This window comes from Pan troglodytes, chromosome 1 (assembly GCF_028858775.2).
Source record: "Pan troglodytes isolate AG18354 chromosome 1, NHGRI_mPanTro3-v2.0_pri, whole genome shotgun sequence".
Classification (NCBI taxonomy): domain Eukaryota; kingdom Metazoa; phylum Chordata; class Mammalia; order Primates; family Hominidae; genus Pan; species Pan troglodytes.
The window spans coordinates 69,901,208-69,922,348 of record NC_072398.2 but is presented as its reverse complement, the minus strand read 5'-3'; the positions used below and the strand labels follow the sequence as shown (position 1 = coordinate 69,922,348).

The following is a 21,141-nucleotide window of genomic DNA, read 5'->3' as shown; positions in this document are numbered from 1 at the left end:
TATCATGTCTATAAATTTATCCAAATTATCCTTTTTTTTTTTTTTTAAAGATGGTGTCTTGCTCTGTTGCCCAGGCTGGAGTGCAGTGGCACAATCTCGGCTCACTGCAACCTCTGCCTCCCAGGTCCAAGCGATTCTCCTGCCTCAGCCCCCCTAGTAGCTGGGATTACAGGCACACACCACCACGCCCAGCTAATGTTTGTATTATTAGTAGAGATGGGGGGTTTCGCCATGTTGGCCAGGCTGGTCTCGAACTCCTGACCTCAGGTGATCCACCCGCCTCGGCCTCCCAAAGTGCTGAGATTACACGCATGAGCCACCACACCTGGCAAATTATCCCATTATTATCTGGAAGCATTTGTGATGAGGGAATGAGGTTGGATATGTTTAAATCAGTTATTGAAACCTGCTAACACACAGGTGTCAATAATTCATGACAACCTCACTGTAAAGGTATGGAAACAGTTTCTATGCCTCTTCCATCCTCTGAATGACTTTGTATTTATGATATTCCTAGTTCTTAAACTATAAAAAGTCTCAGTGGGTGATTGTGGAGATCCATTTAAAATTCCATTTTCTAAAACTTAATGTTTCTTCTCTCCTACTAATCTTCCTATGCAACCTCACATCAAACAATAAACAGAAGAGAAACACAAACTTTACCTTCTCTCTTTTTCTCCCCCTTTAAACTTCTCCAATCTCTCTACATCTTCACAGCACATGCACTCTAACATTTTGAGTTATTATATGAAAGATATAGTGGTAGAAGTTTTATATACAGTATCTAATTTAATTCTCAAACCACCCTACGCAGCAGGCATTATCCTCATTTTATAAAAGAAATAATTAAACAATCACAGTTAATACCAGAATTTTAACACAGAACTATCTAGTTCCAAAACCCATACACTTTTTCCTTTTTTTTTTTTTTTTGAGACAGATTCTCTCTCTGTCACCCAGGCTAGAGTGCAGTGGCAATAATCATGGCTCACTGCAGCCTTGAACTCCTGCGCTCAAGCAATCCTCTCACCTCAGCCTCCCGAGTAGCTGGGACTACAGGCATGTACCTCCATGCCAGCCAAAATTTAACTTTTGGTAGAGTCAGGGTCTCACTGTGTTGCCTAAGCTGGTCTCAAACTCCTGGACTCAAGCAATCCTCCTGCCTCAGCCTCCCAAAGTGCTAGGATTACAAGCATGAGCCACTGCACCTGGCCCCCAATGCCTTTTTTTTTTTTTTTTTTTTAAGACGGAGTCTCCCTCTGTCTTCCAGGCTAGAGTGCAGTGGTACAACCTTGGCTCACTGCAACCTCCGTCTCCCAGGTTCAAGAGATTCTCGTGTCTCAGCCTCCTGAGTAGCTAGGATTATAGGTGCACACCACTCCACCTGGATAATTTTTGTATTTTTAGTAGAGATGGGGGTTTGCCATGTTGGCCAGACTGGTCTTGAACTCCAGACCTCAGGTGATCTGCCTGCCTCAGGCTCCCAAAGTGCTAGGATTAGAGGCATGGGCCACCGCGCCTGGCCCACAATGCTTTCTTGAGTTACATTTATGTTGTCGCACTTTCAGTTCTCCTTCCTGAATAATATATTTCTATACAGTACAGAACCTTATCAGATAGCTAGACACCAAGGTACAGTTTCACAAAGATAAAAGTTAAACAGAAGTTTTTCAGTCACAAATTAAGAGTCTTTTTTTCTCTCCTTCAGATCCCAAACTTAATTTTAGTTTCGCATATTCTATCTCCTACCCCATTTGGGCACAACTTAAACCCAAAAAATGCTATGTACCCATTGAAAGCTTCCATGTAGAGACTTTGTATGAACATGGAGATTCCAATTATGAACTTATCTGATCCACCATTGTGTTGGAAGTCTTCAAGAACACCCTCAGATTTGATGATTCACTAGGAGGACTCAGAAAACTCAGCACATAGTTGTACTCATGGCCGTGCTTTATCACAGCAAAGGGATATAAAGCAAAATCAGCAAAGGAAAAAGGTACATGGGGCAATGTCCAGAGAAAACCAGGCACAAGTGTCCAAGTCTTCTCCCAGTGGAGTCACACAAGACATACTTACTTCCTCCAGCAATGAATTAAAACAACATGTGTAAAATGCTGTCTCCAAGGTTCTTCTTAGGGGGTGATCACATAAGCACCCTCTGCCTACTACACAGCAAAATTCCAGACTCCCAGAAAGAAAGGTGTTCTGTATAAACCACATTGTTTATACAAACAGCTTAGGCACAATGGGCCACTCTTTTTGGTTCTGGAAATGTAGGAACCCTCCCCAAATCCAAGTTCCTAGATGCCAGCCAAGGGCCAACCTTGCAAGCAGACCTCGCTAAGCATATCAGTCTCAATCAGGCCTGCTATGTTAATTCTTTCTGCACAACTGAGATGTTCTCTTTGGAAATAACATGGTTTTTTGTCTTGTTTTTGGAGTTCTGTGTTTTTCTTTTCAAAATGCACCCCCATTTCCTGTCACTTTAACTAAAATTACCTTATTGAAATTTGTATCTTTTTGTAACTTATCAGCTACTTATGCCCAACTTTTAAAACTTTTACAAGCCACAAATATGGTGGATACACTATGGGATGATTAAATTATTTGTCTATACTTAAGTGGAATACCTATGAGAAAAATCCCTTTAAGATTTAAAGATAGTAATCCAAGGTGATTCCCTCTCCAAGGGGAACATCCAGTGCCCCTCTCAGGAAAGTAGCAACCCGGAATAGAATCTGGCATGCCTAAGGCATTTGGGGAACAGGGCTGGTTATTTCCTCTGCCTTCCTTGGCTGCCTACATGGATACCTAAGAGTCTTCCTTTCGGGATAGCGTGTCCTCTCGTGCACATGCTGAAGAGTTGTCTTTCTTGACGTAGGTCAGAGGCATTGATATGCAGCAAGTTTCTTTAGTCATCAACTATGACCTTCCCACCAATAGGGAAAATTATATCCACAGAATCGGTCGAGGTGGACAGTTTGGCCGTAAAGGTGTGGCTATTAACATGGTGACAGAAGAAGACAAAAGGACTCTTTGAGACATCAAGACCCTCTACAACACCTCCATTGAGGAAATGCCCCTCAATGTTGCTGACCTCATCTGAGGGGCTGTCCTGCCACCCAGCCCCAGCCAGGGCTCAATCTCAGGGGTCCGAGGAACAGCAGGAGAGGGGAGGGAAGGGAGCCAAGGGATGGACATCTTGTCATTTTTTTTTCTTTGAATAAATGTCACTTTTTGAGGCAAAAGAAAAAAAAAGATTTAAAGATGGTAAAAAAAAAATAATAATCTCAGCACACTGGGATAAATATCATTTGATGCAATTTAACATATTTATCATTATTGGTCTTCTATACTGTAACAGAATTGGTAACTATTAATACTTTTTCAGCAAAGAAAAGAAAAACTTGGCTCTTATTTCTGCTTATTACCAATTAATATGCAAATTTCCAGATTAGCTGCTAACAATATGGAAGTGCTATTCTTTTAAAAATCACCACCTAAAAACTAGTCAGGAAACCCACGCTTCTCTCTTCTTAAAAGAAATTAACTCATGACATTTTAAAAGGAATTAGCCTTGCTGTCCTCCTACACATTTTTGTTTTCAATAGTTAACAGTATCTTAGACTGAGTATGTTCTGTTCAACAGGTCACATAAAAAAATTAACATCACAAGAATATTTTACCTCAGCTTAAAAAATAGGAAAGGAGCTTAAATACCTGTATACAAATGTGTACTTCCTTAGTTTTTGGTTACACCAGCAAATTAAGTAACACTGGACTGTAAGTGAATCAGTGATTGATCTGTACCCTGAAATAACTGCTGAAATGTCTTCTGCCTTTTTCCCCTACAATCACTTCTGTTAACATATGTCCTGTCCTCATGTAAACTTAATATGAGCTCAACAGAATGAAGAATACAGACGCCTTCAAGGAACTGAATCTAACAGAAGAAACAAATAAGAATAAAAATTGTAAGACAAAAGTACTGGATGTTAAATAGTGTGAAAAGAAATAAATGTGAAGTAAGTTCTAAAAAGAGGTAAAAACAAAAACCAACCACCAAAAACCCTTTCTCCTTCAATTTAAGATCTCCAGTTTAGAAGGTTCAAAATATATGAGTGAAAAATGACAACAAAAAATTGCTTTGTATATGTTTTGGTTAGCAATACAAAATGATACACACATCAAAGAGGCTTAAAAGGATACACCCCAGAACTTTTATTAGATTGTTGTCTCCCAGTAGGAAAGTGGGTATGGGGTTTGTTTTTAGTTTTTGCTTGATTTTTTTCCCGTAATAAAACATACTGCATTTGTAAAAAGAACAAATCATTTTTTTCAGTTCCCAGCAGAGAAGTTAAGGAAGAATGTAGTATATAAATGGCTTATATTTTTTCTTTTTCCTAACGACAAAACAAAATCTCTGTGTTTTAATAAACATTTTAAACTTGCACAAAGAATGAAGGTTTTCCTCTCTTCTGTTGCCTTTGTAAGCTGTTTCCTTAAAACTCAGTGATCAAAATAAATAAAATACAACTAAGTACTCCAGAAAAGATCTTCAAATTGGAAACCAGTTAGTATGCACCATCACCCTCCCTATCAGTACAGACTGCCCTCTCACTGAGGTCATCCTCTCCAGGTAACTTTCCGGGATCATCCCTCATTTTCAAGTATTATTATCCCAAAGATCATTCTTCTCAAAGTAAACAGTCTTTTTTTTTTGTTGCTATGTTCACTGCAAATAAGAAAAAAAAAATAACCTCTATTTGTATTATTGTTACAAGCTATGCACAGAAGGCCATGCATTAAGAAAGGCATCTTGGTAGGCAATAACTTAGAGTTAGGTCTCAGGTCTCATGTTCCAGCTCTGGCCCCACATGCTATACATTATTTCATTTAGTATGAAATTGGGATAAGAGAATTCTTTTGTCAAATTACGTGCCAGTATCACGCTGTTTTAAATACTGCATTTTTATAACAGGCAGCATAGCCTCGTGGTTAAGGCAGTACACTTGAGCTAAACTGCCTGGCTCTTTACTACTTCCTTGGCTGTGTGGCCTTGCGCACGTTATTTAAAGTCCCAGTAATTCACTGTCCTTATTTGTAAAACGGAGATGATAATGATACCTATCTAATAGAAAGAGCTGATGTGAGGATTAAAAGTTTTAGGCTTTTAAAATATTTCCATTTATTTATTTAGAGATGGAGTCTCTCGCTCTGTCGCCCAGGCTGGAGTACAGTGGCCCGATCTCAGCTCACTGCAACCTCCACCTCCCAGGTTCAAGCAATTCCCCTACCTCAGCCTCTCGAGTAGCTGGGATTACAGGTGGGCGCCATCACGCCCAGCTAATTTTTGTATTTTTAGTAGAAATGGGGTTTTGCCATGTTGGCCAGGCTGATCTCGAACTCCTGACCTCAGGTGATCCACCCGCCTCTGCCTCCCAAAGTGCTGGGATTATAGGCATAAGCCACCACCTCTGGCAAAATATTTCCTTTTACATGCTATCTGCTCACTGCAAAAAAATATTCAAATAACACAGACATATGCAGAGTTAAAAGTGAAAGTTCCCTCCGCATCTCTACTCCCACCCAGCAAGGAACCTACAAAAATACTAAGATGAGCTGGGTCTGGTGGCTCACACCTGTAATCCTAGCACTTTGGGAGGCCGAGGCGGGCAGATTACTTGAGGCCAGGAGTTCAAGAACAGCCTGGCCAACATGGCAAAACCCCCTCTCTACTAAAAAATACAAAAATTAACCAGAGGTGGTGGTGCATGCCTGTAATCCCAGCTACTCGGGAGGCTGAGGCATGAGAATCGCTTGAACCTGAGAGGCAGAGAGTACAGTGAACCAAGATCACGCCACTGCACTCCAGCCTGGGTGACAGAGCAAGACCCTGTCTCAAAAAGCAAAACAAACACACACACACAAAAACTAAGATGATTGTTTTAGACCAACTGATAACTTATTTGTTTCATTCACAGTTGTCTAGACCAAGAGAAACCTCCTCTGAATCTGATTAATAGACTCTGTACATCGGTTATTCTAGAGTTTCAGATAAATGTAGTTACTAGATAGAAACATGAGTAGTGTCTCCAACGAAGGGGCTCAGAGTGCTGCATGTAACATAATGGGTGACCCAAATATTTAGCAACCAGCAGAGCAAAGTCATTACAACTCTTTTTCTTTTTTTTTTTTTTTTGAGACTGAGTCTCGCTCTGTCGCCCAGGCTGGAGTGCAGTGGCGTGATCTTGGCTCACTGCAACCTGTGCCTCCTGGGTTCAAGAGATTCTCCTGCCTCAGCCTCCTGAGTAGCTGGGATTACAAGTGTGTGCCACCACACCCAGCTAATTTTTGTATTTTTAGTAGAGACGGGGTTTCACCATGTTGGTCAGGCTGATCTCAAACTTTTGACCTCGTGATCTGCCCACCTCAGCCTCCCAAAGTGCTGGGATTACAGGCATAAGCCACTGCGCCCGGCCCATTACAACTCTTCATCAAATATTTCCAGCTGCCCTCCCAGGCACATAACAAAACTACACTTTCTCCATGCCCCCCGGCATTACATGAGACCACATGACTTGCTTTGGCCAGTGAGATATAAAAGGAAGTGACATATATCCCTTCTGGCTTTTAGTTTCCACTAGTACTTGACTCATCACTCTGTTTCTCTCTGCCATGCTAACTGCCAGCTTTCTAGAATGATGGTTGAAGACTCTGTCAGCCTGGGTCTCTGGGTGATAAAAAATCGGTATAGCCCACCTCCCACCTCCTTTGGGGGGTCTGAGGGGGTAAGATCCACCTCCTGATCCATATGGGACATGTATTACAAGTGACAAACTTTGGATGTGTTAATCCACTGAGATTAGGGAGGGCGGGTAAGGGGGATTGTTGTTGTGGGTACTAACTTATTACCTAGTCTATCCTGATTAGACAGACCAACTGATTCTAAAGTTAAAATAAAATGTAAGCAAACAAGAACAGCCAGGAATATTCTGAAAAAATAACAATGAAGAGGAACTAGCCCTGCCAATAACAGCAAAAAAATAAAGACCTAATACTTATACAGCACCGACTACATGCTAAGTACTTTTCTAAGCACTTTATATAGCTTAACTCATTTAATCCTTGCATCAGCCCTCTATTAGATAGGTATCATTATCATCTCTATTTTACAAATAAGGACATTGAATTACAGGGATGTTGAATAACATGCCCAAGGCACACAGCTAAGAAAGTGATAAAGACAAGACTCAAAGCTAGGCAGCTTAGTTCAAGTCTATACCCTTAACAACCATTATACATTATAATGTATACATGTACATTATAAAAGTACAATAATTAAAACTGTGATATTGGCACATTGACAGGCAAATTAAGAGAACATAAAGTGCAGAAATAGAATCAAATGCACACAGGATTTAGCATACAAAAAGGTGGATAAAAGCTTATTCAACACATGGTTATTCTGAAATCCCCATCCCCTTTCTATAAGCAATTCCAAATTCAAGGCATTTATTCTATAGCCATACTAGCACATGTCTAAAATGACACATATTAGGGTTTGTATTAGGACACTGTTTACAACAGCAAAAAATTGAAAACAAAGTAATTATATAATTCATCCACACAATGAAATGCTATGCATTCATTTAAAAAAAAAAAAAGCAAGTTCTTTATTTACTGACATGAAAGAATGTCCAACATAAGCTATATAATAGCATCCATCTAGGGGGAAAAAAAAGAATGGGGAGAATATACACGGATACAGGTACACATGCATAATATATCTCTGAAAGTATATACAACGAACTGGTGATTTGGATTGCCAAAATTTGGGTGGCTGAAGAAAAGGAGTGCCAGGAAGACTTCAAACTGTATCTCTTGAATTTTGAACCACATAAATGTACTGACCCTTCAATAAACAAACAAATGATTTAAATTTTTTTTAAAAACTCGGCCATTTAGCAGCAGGGATAAATGCCAAAAGGATAGATTGAGAATTCTCTTGATAAAGGAGCTGAGCAGCCATTACACTCCACATACAAGCTGAAACTGAGAAAGCCAGCTGGAAGAAAGGAAAACTGAACAGATGTACAGAGCGAAAAAGAGATGCCAAACCTTGCAGTTCCTGAAAGAGAGAGACAGAATATGCAGTCTTAATTTCTAATAGCTTGCCAGCTCCAGTTTCCAACAGGCACAGCTGTACAGTGATGCCTGTCCATGGAGTGTCGTGATCCCCAGTATGCCCACATAACAACAGTCCCTTCCATTACCTTCTGAAGTCAGCTCCTCTGATTCTCCATTCTTTTCTTTCTTTTTTTTTTTTTTTTGTTAGGGCCTCTACCACTAGCTGTTCTATCTATCTGAATAAGAAGGTATTTTAGGATCATTTCAAAGTGTCCTTTGTGAGAGAGGAAAGAAAGATTGTGATTTACCCAAGTGAAGTGCTGGACGTATCCAATCAGAATGTTAGTATTAAAATGACAACTATACATTATAAGTCCAGAAGCACAGAAATCTGGTAATTAAGCCTAGGCACAGAACAAGCCTGATACAATATACTACCTTGTATTAAGGTCTCAAAATTCTCTCAGCCTTAACATTTTTTAAGTTTTTAAAATTTATTTACAATTGTCTGAAACCTATTTCAACCAATAAAAATGTTAAAAAATACTGTTTAAAAAACAATAACAGCTATAACTTTTTGAGTACTTACCATTAATCATGCACTAGCTGAGAATTTTACATGTAATAATTCCTTAATTCTCATAACTCTATGAGGTAGGTATTATTAGCATACCTATTTTACTGGTGAGAAAAGAGACACATAGAGAATGAATAACTTGCCCAGGAATACATTATTTCTAAGGTCTCTTCAGGTTGTAAATTTTTTTATACCTATGTCAAGCTACCAAAATCAGAAATTTAACAGAGGATCTAAACCCACACAGACTGACACCAGAGTCCATGCCATTAACAGCATGTTTATAAATGATTACATCTCTGACTGATATTGTCACTGAAAACACTCAATCAGAAAATCTAAATGCTTCATGAATTATTAGTGTAAGAAAACAAGGTCAGTAAAGTCATTCTAATTATCTCTTAAATATCCTTTTTTTTTAAATAAGTATTTTCCTGGTAATAGCAGTTATCTACTTTCCCTTTATAAATATTTACTTCAGACTCAAGTCTACAAAATATCTGAGAAAGGCACAAAAATAGTACACGAAGACTAGCCTAAAAATAAATCAGTTATATTTATTAACCTTTAATAAAGTGAATTGTGTATGTTATATATATATTTTTTCAACTTTTAAGTTCAGGGGGTACATGTGCAGATTTGTCACATGGGTAAATTGTGTGTCACTAAGGTTTGGGGTACGAATAATCCTGTCACTCAAGTAGTAAGCACAGTGCCCAACAGGTTTTTCAACCCTTGCCCTTCGCATTCCTTCCCCTCTAATAGTTCCCAGTGTCTATTATTCCCACCTTTATGTTCATTTGTACTCAATGCTCAGCTCCCACTTATAAGTGAGAACACAGGGTATTTGGTTTTCTGTTCCTGCATTAATTCACTTAGGGTAATGGCCTTCAGCTGCATCCATGTTGCTGCAAAGGACATGATTTTGTTCTTTTTTATGGCTGCATGTATACATTTGATTTTTTCTCTTATCATATTATCATGAAGGCTTTGGGAAGACCGGAATACCAATGTGGGATATCTCCCCTCAGATGCAGCAGAGAATTGGGAAACAACAAAACTTACAATCAAGCTCTGCAACCTACTAGCTGTGTGGCCTGAAGGCAGAAGACAATCTCTCTTAGCCAAATGTCCTTGTCTGTAAAGCCAGAGAGTATGTTCAGCTCTTAGAGCAGTTCTGAGGATTAAATGAAGTAGTAGGATAATGTGTCTGACACACAAGCACCCAATCCCTAAACCATTCTACCACTAAAGCACAACAGTTAAGAGTGTAATTTTTGGAGTTATATGCCTTGTTCTGAAAACTGTTTTCATCATTTATCAGCTAAGAATTAAATGAGATAAAGTTTACAGAAATGTTGGCACATAAATGCTCAATGATGTAATAATACTACCAAAAGCAAAAAATAGGCACTAACAAAAAATAACTAGAAACTAAATCTAGAAAAATGGGTTAGATTCTAGTCTTTCTGTGCTCTAAGACTGGGTTCAGGGCACACTACTCCAAAATAGAGCACCTTGGCATTTGAGGAAACAGCAGAAGCAAAGAGGTCTCTCTGACCTTCTCCAGCCCTTCTCCTCTGAAGCAGACCATAGAAGAATTTTCTGATCTTCTTCTCTGAAGTAGGTTATAAGACCCTCATTCCAGAGGTACCCTCCCTTTACTCAGAGGAAAGGAATGTCCTTATCTCTGAAGACACAGGGACATTGAGAAGACTATGACCAAACAAGCCTTGCTAAGTTCCCCCCAGGTTATTATCATTAGATCATTCTCCCTCTGTCCATCTGACTTCTACACGCTGTCCACTCTCCATCAAACCTAACCCATAAAATTACATAAGTTTCCCTGTTGATTTGGGTCTTCATTTCTGAAGGCTCCATGTCACATAAAACTTAAATAAATTTGTATGTTCTTCTCACTAATCTGCCCTTTGCCGTAGTGGTCTCAGCCATGAACCTAGCAATGGATGAGGAAAAAATAACTACTTTTTCTCCCCATACATCTACTGCTAAGCTATGGGTCCATAATCAACTTGTTTCAACTACCCAAGTATCATTTACCCATCTGTAATTCAAATATATTAGAATATATGACTTCTACAGTCTCTTCCAGTACTAAATGTTTATACCTATGTCTCTCTAGCTACCAAAATCAAAAATTTTATCTTAAAAACAACCAACACCCTCATACAAATACTCACTCTCAGTAAAAAGAAAAACAAACCAGCAGGAGATTCAGAGAAATTCAGAGATGCAGAGAAATGACCCAAAATGGCCAGCTCTTAAACTGCAGCCAAAGATTTCAAGTAATAAGAAACATGTTTATTTTTGTTTTTAGAGACAGGGTCTCACTCTGCACCCAGACTGGAGTGCAGTGGCACAATCACACCTCACTGTAACCTCAAACTCTTGGGCTCAAGCAATCCTCCCAACTCAGCCTCCCTAGTAGCTAGGACTACAGGCACACAGCTAACTTTTAATTTTATTTTTAAAGACAGGGGTCTTGCTATTTTGCCCAGGGTGGTCTCAAACTCCTGCCTCAAGCAATCTTCCCCCTCAGCCTCCTCAAGTGCTATGACTACAGGCACGAGCCACTGTACCAGGACAGAAATATGTTAAAAGCAAATACTTTAAATGAGAAAAAAAATGATTTTAAAAAGCAACACCGGCCAGGTGCGGTGGCTCACGCCTATAATCCCAGCACTTTGAGAGGCTGAAGTGGGCAGATCACCTGAGGTAAGGAATTTGAGACCATCCTGGCTAACACAGTGAAACCCCACCTCTACCAAAAATACAAAAATTAGCTGGGCGTGGTGGTGCACACCTGTAATCCTAGCTACATGATAGGCTGAGGCGAGAATCGCCTGAACATGGGAGGTGGATGTTGCAGTGAACTGAGATCATGCCACTTGCACTCCAGCAGTGATAGAGCAAGACTCTAACTCACAAAAAAAAAAAAAAGAAAAAAAAAAAGCTTTAAGAGAAAAATTTTTAAAGGATAAAAATAAAAATATTTCGCCAGGCGTGGTGGCTCACGCCTATAATCCCAGCACTTTGAGAGGCCGAGGTGGGCACATCACGAGGTCAGCAGATCGAGACCATCCTGGCTAACACAGTGAAACCTCACCTCTACAACAAAATATAAAAAAAAATGAGCTGGGCGTAGTGGCGGGCGCCTGTAGTCCCAGCTACTCGGGAGGCTGAGGCAGGAGAATTGCTTGAACTTGAGAGGTGGAGGTTGCAGTAAGCCGAGATTGCACCACTGCACTCCAGCCTGGGCGACAGAGCAAGACTCTGTCTCAAAAAAAAATAATAATAATAAATAAAAATAAAAATATTTCATATACTGCCAGGAAGAAAGAATAAATATTTAAATATAAATAGATGAGCATGACCTCAGACTTGAGAATACTCAAGCTTGCAAGCTTGGAAAAATATTTGCTCAGAGCTGACGCCACCTTGACAACCACAGCATATAGCCAAGATGACTTTTCTCTTTAAAGATAGTTAATAATTTTAGGAAACAGAAGACTTGAAACAATTAGATCAAAGAACTTATAAAAGCATTAGAATTTTTCCAAATATCAGGGTCAATGAAAGAACAAAATAAAACAGAAAACAAGACATATAGTGATAAAGATAGGATTTCATAAAGTTTTCAGTCTAAGACTTAAAAGTGCAATTAGGCTGGACCTGGTGGCTCATATCTGTTATCCCAGCACTTTGGGAGGCTGAGGCAGGAGAATTGCTTTGAGCCCAGGAGTCTGAAATCTGCCTGGGCAACAAAAGAGATGTAATCCCTAAAAAAATTGTTTTTTTAATTTAACCAGGTGGGGTGGTATGTGCCTATAGTCCCAGCTATTCAGGGGGCTGAGGTGGGAGAATCACTTGAGCCTAGGAGGTCAAGGCTGCAGTGAGCCTGTACCACCGCACTTCAGCCTGAGCAACACAGTGAGATCCCGTCTCAAAAAATAAAAATAAAAATAAAATTTTTATAAGTGCAATTAAACTAAAAATTCAGTAATCAAAGGAAAAACACATACAGGAGAATAAAACCAAATTTAGGCCAGGCATTGTGGCTCATGCCTGTAATCCTAGCATTTTGGAAGGCCGAGGCAAGTGGATCACTTGAGGTCAGGAGTTCGAGACCAGCCTGTTCAACACTGCGAACCCGGGTGATGTAGGTTGCAGTGAGCCAAGATCACACCACAGCCTGGGTGACAGAGCAAGACTCCTTCTCGGGAAAAAAAAAAAATTTTTTTAAATAACTGTTTACCAATCAATAACTGCAAAGAAAACTCAGATTAGTTCAAAGCACCTCCATGGAATAAAATCTGCACTGTAACATGCCAGGTACAATATCTCTGAGTGTACAATGAGGAAAATACTCTCTCCTTATGTATTTGTCCATTCTCACGCTACTGTGAAGAAATACCAGAGACTGCATAATTTATAAAGGAAAGAGGTTTAACTGACTCCCAGTTCTACATGGCTGGGGAGGCCTCAGGAAACTTGAAATCATGGTGGAAGGCACCTCTTCACAGGGCAGCAGGAGAGAGAACAGCCAAGTGAAGGGGAAAGCCCCTTATAAAACTATAAGACATGGTGAGAACTTACCATCAGGAGAACAGCATGGGAGAAACTGCCTCCATGATTCAATCATCTCCACCTGGTTCTACCCTTGACACGTGGGGATTACTACAATTCAAGGTGAGATTTGGGTGGGGACACAGAGCCAAACCACATCATCCTACTTGCTGAATATATCAATCATTTAAATACTACTGAGTGCCTGGCACCATTAAAGGTACAGGGACTACAAGGGTGAACAAGACCAAGTTCCTGTTCTCACAGGGCTTACCATCTAAAGCAGCAATGTCCATTAGAAATATAATGCAAGCTGGGCAGGGCGTGGCGGCTCACACCTGTAATCACAGCACTTTGGGAGGCCAAGGCAGGTGGATCACCTGAGGTCGGGAGTTCGAGACCAGCCTGACCAACATGGAGAAACCCTGTCTCTACTACAAATAACAAAATTAGCCAGGCATGGTGGCATATGCCTATAATCCCAGCTACGTGGGAGGCTGAGGCAGGAGAATTGCTTGAACTCGGGAGGCGGAGGTTGTGGTGAGCCAAGATCGTGCCATTGCACTCCAGCCTGAGCAACAAGGGCAAAACTCCGTCTCAAAAAAAAAGAAAGAAATATAATGCAAGCTGGCTGGGCGTGGTGGCTCATGCCTATAATCCCAGCACTTTGGGAGGCCGAGGCAAGAGGATCACCTGAGGTCTGGAGCTCAAAAGACCAGCCTGACCAACATGGAGAAACCCTGTCTCTACTAAAAATACAAAATTAGCCAGGTGTGGTGGCACATGCCTGTAATCTCAGCTACTTGGGAGGCTGAGGCAGGAGAATCGCTTGAACCTGGGAGGCGGAGGTTGCAGTGAGCCAAGATCACACCATTGCAATCCAGCCTGAGCAACAGGGGTGAAACTCCGTCTCAAAAAAAAAAAAAAAAAAAAAAAGAAATATAATGCAAGCTACAAATGCCATTTTACCTTTTCTAGTAACTACATCAAAAATTTAAATTCAAAAAATTAATTTATATATATATTAGTCTATCTAAAATATTATTTAAAACATGTAATATAAAAAAATTAATGCAGTACTTTATATTCATTTTTTCCATACTGAGTTTTGAAACACAATGTGTATTTTATTACAGTACTTCTCAATTAGCTTATTTGTATTTATTTATTTATTTTTACGCTTATTTTTTTTTGTCTTTTTTTTTCTTCCTTTTCGTGGAGAACAGGGTCTTGCTATATTGCCCAAGGCAGGTCTCAAACTCCTGGGCTCAAGCTATCCTCCCACCTCTGCCTCCCTGAGAGCTGGGATTACAGGCATGAGCCACCGTGCCCGGCCTATTTATTTTTAAATACAGAAAGGGTCTCACTATATTGCCCAGGCTGGTCTCAAACTCCCGGGCTCAGGTGATCCTCCCACCTCAGCCTTCCAAACTGCTAGGATTACAGGCGTGAGCCACCACTCCTGGCCAATACTTCTCAGTTAGGACAAAGGACATTTCAAGTGCTCAAGAGCCACAGTGGCTACTAGCTGCCATCCTCAACAGTACCAATATAGGGAGGAAATGGATGGGTGCTGCTAATTTTTTTTCCATTTTAAATCTTGTCATATTCTTTGACTTCTAAAACTGCCTGCATGTATTACTGTGGTAAAAATAACTAAAAGAGTCCAGGCGTGGTGGCGGCTCACACCTGTAATCCCAGTACGTTGGGATGCTATAGGCAGGAGGATTGTTTGAGCCCAGGAGGCTGCAGTGAGCTATGATCATGCTACTACTGCACTCCAACCTGGGTGACAGAGTAAGACCCTATCTCTTAAAACAAAACAAAAAAATTCTCTAGAAATATCAGTTTTAATAAAATAAAAATATCAGTACAAAGTTATTAGATGCAATACAAGTAAGGCAACCAAACCTAGACTCAAGATGGACATACAAAATCAAGGCTTCCTATACATTAGCAATAAGCAATTAGGAAAGATTATACTTAACAACAAAAATCATAAAATGCCCACTAATAAACCTACCAAGTAATGTCCAAGAATAAGATGAAGAAAATGAAAAATATTTTACTGAGGCGCAAAAAAAGATCTGCCTGGACTGGCAAAGGGATGTCATGTTCTTGGCCATAAGAACACAATAATGCAACATCAATTCACCCCCAAATTAACCTATAATTTGATATGACCATCAAAATCTCCTAAATCTTAACAACATAATCCTAAAGATCTTTGGAAGATATAAGATGCAACATCTAAATAAAATTTTAAGAACAACATAATGATTGGGGAGCCAACCACATACACATACACACTATATAAGCTTACAATAATTAAAATAGTATATTAACAATGTGCAGGAGGAGACAAAGATCAATGGAACAACAGTTTTAAAATGACCTATATATATATATATATATATATATATATATGAGAATATATGATAAATATGGCTCTTCAAATCAGTGGAGAATTGATGGACTATTCACAAATTAATACAATGGAAAAACATTAAGTTTGTTCCAAGCTCAAATATATATACCCTTTGGATGGATTCAAATTACAAACATAAAGAAAAAACACAGGAAAGATGGAGAAGATTTAAATAATCTTATAAACAAGTATTCATCAATAAGAAAGTGGTTAAATATATGGCTAAAGCATGGGACACTATAAAGCTGTCAAAAAGGATGAGAAATCTACAAATACTGGAATAGAAAGACCTTCCAGATAAATAAACACACACACAAAAATTGTGGGTCGGGCACAGTAGCTCATGCCTATAATCCCAGCACTTGGGGAGGCCAAGGCGGACAGATTGCCTGAGGTCAGGAGTTTGAGACCAGCCTGGCTAACATGGTGAAACTCCTTCTCTACTAAAAATACGAAAATTAGCCGGGTGTGGTGGCGGGCGCCTGTAGTCCCAGCTACTAGGGAGGCTGAGGCAGGAGAATCGCTTGAACCCAGGAGGTGGAGGTTGCAATGAGCCAAGATCATACCACTGCACTCCAGCCTAGGCAACAGAATAAGACTCAGTCTCCAAAAAAAAAAAATTGGGGAGAAAATTCATACAGTATAATGCCATTTATGAAACGGCAAGAGAAGTGTTAATATATATACTCATATATATGTAAATACACAGAAAGTTCTGAAATGGCTGGGTGTGGGAAACACCTATCGAACCACAAACAGTAGTTTCTTCTAATAAGGGAATATGTATTGGGCCAAGAATGTCAAAGGGGACTTTCATGTCTAGTCTATATGCTTCTGAATTATTATTTTTTTAACCTTGAGATACCTTTGTATATTTTTATGCAACTGAAAAATGCATGGCCAGGCACTGTGGCTCACGCCTGTAATCCCAGCACTTTGGGAGGCGAAGGTGGGTGGATCACTTGAGGCCTGGAGTTCGAAACCAGCCTGGCTAACAACCCTTTCTCTACTAAAAATACAAAAATCAGCTGGGCGTGGTGGCGCGTGCCTGTAATCCCAGCTACTCAGGAGGCAGAGGTTGTAGTGAGCTGAGATCATGCCACTGCACTCCAGCCTGGGCAACAGAGCCAGACTCTGCCTCAAAAAAAAATAGAAAAGAAAAGTGCCAATTTCAAAATGAGTAAAAGAAAGCTACTGTAACAAAAACCTTCAGGTATCAACCTTTCTTTCCTATAAGGAACAGATGAGTGATACAAATTGTACTTGTTAGTATTGTCAGTTTTTTTTAATGTTTTCTTAGCAATTACCTAGAAACAAAATGCTAAGTGGTAATCTTCAGTCCTAATCAGTATTGTTTTTTTAATTTGCTGGAATTAGCACACAGAGAGAAACATGTTAACAAAATTACATGTGTACATATTATGTATTATACTAAGCTCCAGAATATTTTTTTGACCTTGTCCACTTGAAGTGAAAGGTTTTTGAACACTTCTTCTCCCTAGAAAGCAAACCCGAGAATACAAATGGCCTGGGCCTGCCCAGCTTTAGCGTTCTGCTGGATCAAAAGCCAATACTGGCAGAGTTCACTATAGAGAAGCCGGCAGTTCTACCACGGCAGAATCAGCACATTTACAGCAACCAGCAAGTGGGAAAAAAGCTAAGCGCTGTTTTCATATTTTTAAGCAACTAAGTTTAAACTTTGGATAGTAATATATTTAATGTGTATTTATCCATGAATTTATTTGAGTGAATTTCATTTGAAAATACTGACAAAATGTTCTAATTAGTATAATGACAACAAATTTACATACTGAAATTATGCACTCAATCCAAAAAGGCAACCAAGAGTTTTTGTACAAAATATCCTCACAAACACAGACACACACATCTCTTTTTAGTCGTTTCGTAAGGATGTTCATCAACATCTATTTGATCAGCAACATTCTTTTAGATAGCAGTTCTGTCTAAATTGTATCTAAAAATTCTCTCAGAGCCATCAACATAGGCAATTAGCACAGAATAAATGAATAAAAAAATAGAAAATGCTCTGGAGTGTTAAGCTAAAATTTTTTTAAAATTCTCCTGCCATTATCACCTGGGGGAAAAGGTCTTTATAAGTTGCATATTGCAATAATAAGCTAAATATATCATGTGGTTACAGATTCTTTTTTTTTTTGGCTGGACTGCAGTGGCGTGATCTGGGCCTGCAACCTCCACCTCCCGGGTTCAAGCGATTCTTCTGCCTCAGCCTCCCGAGTAGCTGCAACTACAGGCGCGCGCCACCATGCCCGGCTAATTTTTGTATTTTTAGTAGAGGTGGGGTTTCACCACATTGGCCAGGCTGGTCTTGAAGTCCTGACCTCATGATCTGCCTGCCTTGGCCTCCCATAGTGCTGGGATTGCAGGCATGAGCCACCTCGCCCGGCCAGTTACATAGATTCTAATACAAGATGATTGGAGGCCAGGCATGGGGGCTCACGCCTGTAATACCAACACTTTGGGAGGCCAAGGCAGGCGGATCACTTGAGGTCAGGAGTTCAAGACCAGCCTGGCCAACGTGGTGAAACCGTCTCTACTAAAAATACAAAAATTAGCTGGGTGTGGTGGTGTGCACCTGTAATCCAAGCTACACAGGAGGCTGAAGCAGGAAAATCGCTTGAACTCAGAAGGCCGAGGTTGAACCCAAGAGGCCGAGGTTGCAGTGAGCCAAGATGGCACCATTGCACTCCAGCCTGGGTGACAGAGCCAGACTCCATCTCAAAAAAAAAGAGCCGCTCGGCCTGTGGCTCAGTCAGGTGTGGTGGCTCACACCTGTAATCCCAGCACTTTGGGAGGCCAAGGTGGATGAGTCACCTGAGGTCAGGAGTTCGAGACTAGCCTGGCCAACATGGTGAAACCCCATCTCTACTAAAAACACAAAAATTAGCCGAGTGTGATGGCATGCACCTGTGGTCCCAGCTACTCGGGAGGCTGAGGCAGGAGAACCGCTTGAACCCAGTGGGTGGAGGCTGCAGTGAGCCTCGATCGTGCCATTGCACTCCAGCCTGGGCAACAGAGCAAGACTCCACCTCAAAAAAAAAAAAAAAAAAGAAATATTAGTAACACTAAGCCTAAAGATTAAGACAGGAGTTCAACATTACCATGAGATTCCAAATGGTATGGTAAGTTCCCACCTCTCCTTCATTAGACCATCATATATATCTAAGACTCAATCCATAGCCACATACTATACAAATCTAACCCTGGCCTACCAGTCTGAAAACCTCATCACTGGTCAAGACAGATGGGGTAAAAAATACCTAAAAATCTTTGTATTATATATATACATACATATGTATAACTACATACACACATATTCTAAAAGGTAACTAGGCACCAGCATATACCAAAACTATAGAATCACAAACAGACATCCCATCTTCTTTGGTCTCTAATATTTTTTAATTTGAGCAACGAGGGTTTTATGAGTTTTAAAAGAAAAAACAGATATTGAGTACTTAGAACATGCCTGGCACACAGCCCTCAATAAATGGCAATTATTTCATTACCCAATTCTTCCAGGAACTGAAGCCCAATCTGTTCAAGAATGAGTCAGCAGAACTGTTTCCTACTTCCCCTTTCCCTGATAACTCCACATTTTTTCAAAAATGTGTCTCTCAAGAGACCTCTAATGTACGAACTTTTAGAGATAAACCACCAAAAAAATGGTATAAGACTGTGGTGACTTGCATGTGGACACTAATAGGCTAGGAACAAATGAATTTCTGAACTAGTTTTGAAGAGAGTTAGTACATTACATCCTGTTTTCTGACAGTCATTCAATCACCTCTGATCAAGTACTCTTTTCTTTTCTTTTTTTGAGACAGTCTCGCTCTGTCACCCAGGCTGGAGTGCAGTGGTACGATCTCGGCTCACTGCAGCCTCTGCCTCCCTGGTTCAAGCAATTCTCCTGCCTCAGCCTCCCGAGTAGCTGGGACTACAGGCATACGCCACCATGCCCAGCTAATTTTTGTATCTTTAGTAGAGATGGGGTTTCACCATGTAGGCCAGGAGGATGGTCTTGATCTCCTGACCCTGTGATCCACCTGCCTTGGCCTCCCAAAGTGCTAGGATTACAGGCGTGAGCCACCACACCAGGCCAAGTACTCTTCTTAATCTCACATGAGCAGGGGATTCTCAAAGCATGGTCCCCAACCAGCAGCACCTGTAACACCTGAAAATTTGCCAGAAATGCAAATTCTTGAGCTCCTCGTCAGCCCTAAATCAGAAACCCTGGAGGTGGGACCCAGCAATCTGCTTTAACAAGCTCTCCACGCTCAAGTTTCAGAACTGTTCTATATGATTTGAAGTAGCTACATATTTACCTAGTCCAGAAGACATCTGTTAACATTGAAAAGGTTCTTAAGTATTTTGAAATCTCTGTATGTGCAGTGCCACATTAAGAAAAAGCCCATCTGACTCACAACTTCAAGAAGATAATCACACTAAACAAGCTTTTTTTCTTTTTGAGACAGGGTCTCATTCTGTCGCCCAGAATGGAGTGCAGTGACGTGATTATGGCTCACTGCAGCCTCAACCTCCTGGCCTCAAGTGATCCTCTCACCTTAGCCTCCCCAGTAGCTGGGACTACAGGTGTGCACTAGCACGCCTGGCTAGGTTTTCTATTTTTTGTAGAGACAGGGTTTCACCACATTGCCCAGGCTGGTCTTGAACTCCTGAGCTTAAAGCAATCCACCTGCTTCGGCCTCCCAAAGTGCTGGGATTACAGATGTGAGCTACCATGCCTGGCCTAAACAAGCCCTTAAGAAGAAACTTTACATCCAGAGGTAAAAATAACACAGAGAAGAAGAAGAAAAAAAAAGGTCTTAAAGGATGTCAGATGAAGAAGGTTACAACAAAGTCATTTTAAAAAGTCATTAACTATTAATCAGCAAACAAATGGGCCAACTTAGAATGAAGTCTCTATCAACTTTAAATTTGCATTGGCCAGTGTTTCTGGTTCAAGTTCTTTGATGGAAGAAAAAGATGTCTACAAGAACCAGGCACTACATATACTGATACCCAGTCCCTAAGACAAAGACAAATGGTCTAGAGAGGATATCACTTACCTTACAAGGAAGGTAGACCTAAAGTGATTTCAGATTCTCCTGTGATTTCAGATCCCCAAAATTCCCTTACCTTTTACTGCTTTCTGAAAGTCCTCTAATAAGAGTAGCTTAATAAGAAGAGAAAATGAAGTAATAAATATAAATGCTAAGGCAATTCTACACTTTGGCATGCCATCACAATGATAACAATAGCAGTGCTTAGGTTTACAAAACATTTTCACATACAACTCATATAATCTTCACAATCATCTTGAGGTAAATAATGACAATAAAACTGATATTTATTGAGCACCACAGTGCCTGGCACT

General features: G+C 40.2%; 1 protein-coding gene and 1 non-coding gene across 6 annotated transcripts in view; one reads left to right on the top strand and one right to left on the bottom strand.

Annotated features, from left to right (window-relative positions):
• The window catches only part of ABL2 (ABL proto-oncogene 2, non-receptor tyrosine kinase), a 130,135-nt gene that overhangs the window by 99,264 nt on the left and 9,730 nt on the right, over window positions 1–21,141 (bottom strand). The gene's annotated exons all lie outside the window — the stretch shown is intronic.
• Window positions 2,670–2,810, top strand: LOC112207307 (small nucleolar RNA SNORA67). The gene has a single exon (XR_002941738.1). It is a non-coding gene; the product is annotated as a small nucleolar RNA SNORA67 (small nucleolar RNA).